The following is a 7,040-nucleotide window of genomic DNA, read 5'->3' on the forward strand; positions in this document are numbered from 1 at the left end:
ATCTCATAATTAAAATTCCTCAAACATACATGTATCTTATGCCGTTTTAAAGGTAATCTTGTTGTTAATCCCACCACAGTGTCTGATTTCAAATAGGCTTTACAGCGAAAGCACCACAAACGATTATGTTAGGTCACCACCAACTCACAGAAAAACACAGCCATTTTTCCAGCTAAAGAGAGGAGTCACATAAAGCACAAATAGAGATAAAATTAATCACTAACCTTTGATGATCTTCATCAGATGACACTCATAGGACTTCATGTTACAAAATACATGCATGTTTTGTTTGATAAAGTTCACGTTTATATAAAAAAATATCAGTATACATTGGCGCGTTAAGTTCACTTGTTCCAAAAACATCCGGTGATGTTGCAAAGAGTCACATTATTTTACAGATATACTCATTGTAAATGTCGATGAAAATACAATTGTTAGACAGGGAAATATAGATATACCTTTCCTTAATGCAACCGCTGTGTCAGATTTTTAAAAACTTTACGGAAAAAGCAAACCATGCATTAATCTGAGAATGGCGCTCAGATTTTTTATTTTTTTAATCCGCCATGATTTTCAAGCAGATTTAAGTTAAAGCTGTAACTAGGCCACCCAGGAACATTCCATTTTGTCTTGGTAAGCAACTCCAGTGAATGTTTGGCCTTGTGTTTTCGGTTATTGTCCTGCTGAAAGGTGAATTTCTCTCCCAGTGTCTATTGGAAAGTCCACTGAACAGTTTTCCTCTCAGATTTTGTCAGTGCTTAGCTCTATTCCGTTTCTTTTTTATCAAAAAAATTCTCCCTAGTACTTGCCCATGACAAGCATACCCATAACATGATGCAGCCACTTCCACTCTTGAACTTATTTAGTGGTACTCCATGAGGTTTTGATGGATTTGCCCAAAGCATAACACTTTGTATTAAGGAGATTAGGTTCATTTCTTTGTCCATTTTTTTGTGTTTTTACTTTAGCGCCTCATTGCAAAGAGGATGCATGTTTTGGAATATGGTTTATTCTGTAAAGGCTTCCTTTTCACTCTGTCATTTAGGTTAGTATTCTGGAGTAACTATACTGAACAAAAATATAAACGCAACATGTAAAAGTTTGGTGCCATGATTCATGAGCTGAGAAAGATTCCATAAATGTTCTATACTCAAAAAAGCTTATTTCTCTACATCCCTGTTAGTGAGTATTTTTACTTTGCCAAGATAATCCATCCACCTGACAGGTGTGGCATATCAAGAGGCTGGTTAAACAGCATGATCATTACACAGGTGCACCTTGTGCGGGGGACAATAGAAGGTCACTCTAAAATGTGCAGCACAATGTCCAACAGAGCTGTTGCCAGAGAATGTAATTTTTATTTCTCTACCATAAGCGAATTTGACAGTATGTCCAACTGGCCTTAGAACTGCAGACCATGTGAACTACGCCAGCCCAGGACATTCACATCCGGCTTCTTCACCTGCAGGATTGTCTTGAGACCGGACAGCTGATAAAACTGTGGGTTTGCACAACCAAAAATGTTTTGCTTTAACTGTCTCAGGGAAGTTCATCTGCATGCTCACAAGGGTCTTGACCTAACTGCAGTTTGGCGTCTTAACTGACTTCAGTGGGCAAAAGCCTTTGATGGCCACTGGCACGTTGGAGAAGTGTGCACTTCACGGATGAATCTCGGTTTCAACTGTACCGGGCAGATGGCAGTCGGCGTGTATGGCGTCGTGTGGGCGAGCGGTTTGCTGATGTCAACGTTGTGAACCGAGTGCCACATGGTGACAGTGGGGTTATGGTATGGGCAGGCATAAGCTACGGATAATGAACACAATTGCATTTAGTCAATGGCAATTTGAATGCACAGCGATAGCGTGATGAGATCCTGAGGCCCATTGTCGTGCCATTCATCCACCGCTATCACCTCATGTTTCAGCATAATAATGCACAACCCCATGTCACAAGGATCTGTACTCAATTCCTGGAAGCTGGAAATGTCCCAGTTCTTCCAGGGCCTGCATACTCCCCAGACATGTCACCCATTAAACATGTTAGGGATGCTCTGGATCGAAGTTTTAGACAGCGTAATCCATTTCCCACCAATATCCAGCTACTTCTCACAGTCATTGAAGAGGAGTGTGAGAACATTCCACAGGCCACAATCAACAGCCTGATCAACTCTATGCAAAGGAGATGTCACGCTGCATGAGGATAAATACTGACTGGTTTTCTGATGTTTTTAAAGGTATCTGTGACCTACATATGCATATTTGTATTACGTCATGTGAAGTCCATAGATTAGGGCCTTATGAATTTATTTCAATTGACTGATTTCCTTATATTAACTGGAACTGTTGCATGTTGCCTTTATATTTTGTTCAGTGAACAATGTTTTCTCTTATCACAGCCATTAAACTCTAACCATTTTAAAGTCACCATTTGCCTCATGATCAAATTCCTGAGTGATTTCCTTCCTCTCTAGCAATGGAGTTAGGAAGGACTCTTATATTGTTTTAGTGACACCATCCAAAGTGTAAGTTCACCATTCTCAAAGGTATACTTAATTGAAAAAGATAATTGTATGTGTGGGGCGTAGAGAAGGTAGTCATTAACACTATTATTGAGTCCATGCAACTTGTGACTTGTTGAGAAATATTTCCTGAACTTATTTAGGCTTGCCATAACAAATGGGTTGAATACTTACTGAATCAAGACATTTCAGCTTTTCAATTTCTATTAATTTGTAAAATATTATAAACATATTTCCACTTTGACATTATGGAGTATTGTGTGAAGGCCCGTGACACAATCTGGCTGTAACAAAACAAAAGGTGTGAATACTTTCTGCGATGTGCTCTATCGTTTTTCAATCACTTGTTATGCTAGCTCATTAGTATAACATTCAAATTTAGTCAATTCTTAGCATTGTCTGTTTTAGGATTAAATGTTTTCTAGCCAACTCAATTTGTTTGAACGTCTCGGATGATAAGATCAATTTTTCAAAACAAGTAATTGGTTAGCTAATGGTCAACTGACAAGCAAACTAGCCGTTTGGCTTGCTAGCACACCCATAAATGTTTAAACATAGTAGCCAATTAGCTAGAACACAATCTTGTCAAACTGTTAAATTATTAGCAAGCAAGCTAAAAGTTATGCCAAATATCAGACAAATGTCTTCTACAGTGGCACTTGCTTTGCAATGTCCAGAATGCAAATGGTTCTGCGCTGAAAACTAACAAAACTTCAGGGGTGTAATTATCTATAAACAGCTGATCAGTGATACCTCTGTAACTAGCGCTGCAGTGCAGGGTTGATGCACAAGTTGTACGTCATTTTTAAGCTAGGAATCTCCTCTTTTCAACTATACTGTATATAGAACTCAAATTTATGTCAGGATCATTGCAACTGATAATGATGGAGCAAGTCATATTCCCTATGCAATTTGATACAGAAAAGCTACAACTCCATTCTGAAACCCCTATACAAAGAGGTGAAATAATTCTTCCAAAACCTGCTGGAGAGAGGCTGGATCAATAAATCCAGATCACCATACTCATCCCCGGTGGTCTGCATGCACAAAGTGGACAGCAACCTGCGGTTATGTCGACTTCAGAGAGCTGAATCGCAAGACCATCCTGACCGTCACCCGTTACTACGGATACAAGACATGCTAGACACCCTAGGGGATACACCTGGTTCTTGATACTCGACCAAGTCAGCGCTTACCATCAAGGCTTTGTGGATGAAAGCTCAGGACATGCAACAGCGTTCAGCACCCCCTGGGGGTTGTATGAGTGGGTTCGCATCCCCTTTGAGCTGAACAACACCCCAGGCCCTTTCCAGAGGTGAATGGAAGGAGTTTTAGAGGGCATGAGAGACTACTGCTGTTTACCATATCTGATTGACTTTCTCTACTGTTCTAAGACATCCAGTGAACATGCGGAAGACCTGAGACGAGTGCTTTGTCAATAAGGGGGCAAGGTATCAAACTGTGGCCGAAAAAGTGTGAAGTCTTCCGACGGCAAGTGCGGTTGGATGGTAATCCTGCAGGGGAGTCCAGGGGAGTCCAAATCGACCCCAAAGACTTGGAGGCAGTGCTGCTGCTAAAGGGGAAGGAGCCACTGACAATCGGAGAGGTCCGAACATTGCTGGGGTTCCTTGGGTACTACAGGTCATTCATCCAAGATTTCTCCCGGCTGGCCAAACCCCTGTTTGAGCTGCTACAAAGATCACAAAAAGCAAGGGGTAAAAATGACCTGTCCAGTGGACGTTTGTACACAGAGCCATCGTAGCCAAGTTTGTAGAAATGCTAATTCATCCACCCATACTCAGACTGTGACTTACATTTGTTACACACTAACACATCCAACAAGGGTCTAGGTGCTGTGCTTTACCAACATCAAAACGGGAAACTACGTGTAATAGAGTAAGGGTCCAGAACGCTAACTCCACCAAAGAAAAAGTGGGCAATCTGTGACAAATTTAGAGACTGTGTATACTATGCACCAACCTCTTAACATGTACACAGACAACAACCTGTTGACTCAACGCAGTGGGTCACTGTGGGGTCAGGGAGTTGGCTGTCTTCCACTTCAACCTGAAGTACAGATCTGGTAAGATGGATGCTGACACGCTGTCACGTTGCCCTGTCAATCTCCGCAGCCATGTGGGTGAGGACATGGAAAAAATGCCACCAGACGTTGTCTAAGCTGTATGGTAAGGAAGCAATGCAGCAAAAAATGACGATGTTCCATGGGTGGCTGCACTGCAACTCAACTCTACAGACAGTGGTCTGTCACCTGGAGGTGTGCCTGCTATTACACCGGAGAACATCAAAGCAGCACAGTACAAAGACACTACAATCAGACAAGTCTTCTCGCAGAAAAACAAAGGATGGAATCCAAATGAGAGAGAAAAAGCTCATGGGACCAGAAACAAGGAGACTTGTGCATGAGCGTTGGTAATGGACACAGGAATCCTGTACAGACAGGCTAGACAATGAAAGCAAATGGTGCTACCCAGTAAGCTGAAACCAGTGGTGGTGAAGAACTTACATGATGACATGGGTCACGTTGGAGCAGACAAAGTGATCCATCTAGTCAGGGAAATTATACTGGCCATTCATGCAGCTGGCCATTCATGCAGCATCAAGTAGATGACTATGTCATCAGACAGTGTGCATGCATCAAGCAGAAACATCCCTGGGTTCTGTCACCACTAGTGCACCCTTTGAGCTGCTCTCCATTGATGTACACGCACCTTGAGGCAAGCAAAGGAGGCTACAAATACATCCTTGTACTAGTCAATCACTTCACATACTTTCACAGGCCTACCCAACGAAGAGTAAGTCAGTAAAAACTACAACCGAGAAGATATTCCAAGATTTCATTCTCGTGTCGGCTATCCTACTAAGCTTCACCACGACCAAGGGAGAGAGTTCGAGAACAACCTGTTCCAGAGACTCCAACAGCTTGCAGGGATATCCCACTCCCAAACAACCCCATACCATCTGCAAGGAAACCTCGTGGAAAGGATAAACCGAACACTCCTGCAGATGCTCCATACTCTGCAATAAGAGAAGGCGGCGGAGTGGAAAGACCATCTACCAAACATTGTCCATGCCTACAACTGTACAAGGCACTAAGCAACAGGGTAATCCCCATTCTTTCTCCTGTATGGCAGAGCCCTGCGCCTTCCCATCGACCTACTGTTAACCAGAAGTTAAGACAAGATCCCAAAAGACATTTTCAGAGAAGCTGGCAACAAAGATGCAAGACGCATACAAAATTGCTTCTGAGAACAGTCAAAAGTCCTCGGTGAAAATGAAAGAAAAACTATGACAAGGGTGTCAAAGGTGCAACACTTCAACCAGGGGACAGTCCTTATAAGGAACCTTTCAGAGCGAGGTGGCCCCGGGAAACTCTGTGGCTACTGGGAGAAGACGGGCCACAGAGTTGTAGAGAGGAGAGGTTCCAATGTACCATCAACACCCAGTCGGAGTCTGGATACAAAGCCCTTTGTTTGCTGCACCGGAACCTCCTGCTCCCTGTAAATGACTTACCTATGGAACACGACACTCCCAACACTCCAACCAAAAGAAAAACACAAAGACAGAAACAGTCAAGATACGGTGACACAGTTGACCAATAATCTGACAGTTCAGATGAAGAGGAAATATACTACTCTAACTGGTCCTCGGCTTCACCAGAGCGATGTTAGGCCACAACCAAGTCAACCAGAGCGGCATTACAGACTGCAAGCTACTGTGTATGAGTTCTGTCCTACAGTGACAGAAGAACCAGGACAGAAGCAGGAATAGCCTAAAGAGCCTGACGTGGATGACAAAGTGCAGGAGGAAGTCCAAGACGTCATACCAGTGTAGCAGCAAGAGGTCATTAAAGAGAGACTTAGCTTTGAGAAGGTCCACGCGCACTGGGAGACCTCAATGTGCACCTAGATTAATCTCCCAGTGTCTGATGGAAAGCAGAATAAACAGGTTTTCCTCTACAATTTTGCCTGTGCTTAGCTCCATTCAGTTTATTTTTTTATCGTGATAAATACCCCAGTCCAAAACATGATGCAGCCACCACTATGCTTGAAAATAATTGTGCTACTCCGTAATGGGTTGTATTGTGTTTGACCGAAACGTAACACTTTGTATTCAGGACAAAAAGTGAATTGCTTTTCCACATTTTTTAAAATATTACTTTAGTGAAATGTTGCAAACAGGATGTATGTTTTGGAATGTTTTTATTCTGTTCAGGCTTCCTCCTTTTCACTCTGTCAATTAGGTTAGTATTGTGGAGTAACTACAATGTTGTTGATCCATCCTCAGTTTTCTCCTATCACAGCCATTAAACTCTCTAACTGTAATTTAAAAGATGTACCCAAATACACTTCATTATTTACATTTTTTCCAAAATGCTATTCTCAAATGCCACCGCTATTCAACAATGACCCTATTACAATCTCCACCTTATAGCGGGTAATGTTTTAACGTTTTTTTGGGGTGTCTTGCATCAGCAGCGGAGCAACAACCATTTGTGCCATCC

This window comes from Oncorhynchus nerka, linkage group LG13, assembly GCF_034236695.1.
Source record: "Oncorhynchus nerka isolate Pitt River linkage group LG13, Oner_Uvic_2.0, whole genome shotgun sequence".
In the NCBI taxonomy this organism is placed as follows: domain Eukaryota; kingdom Metazoa; phylum Chordata; class Actinopteri; order Salmoniformes; family Salmonidae; genus Oncorhynchus; species Oncorhynchus nerka.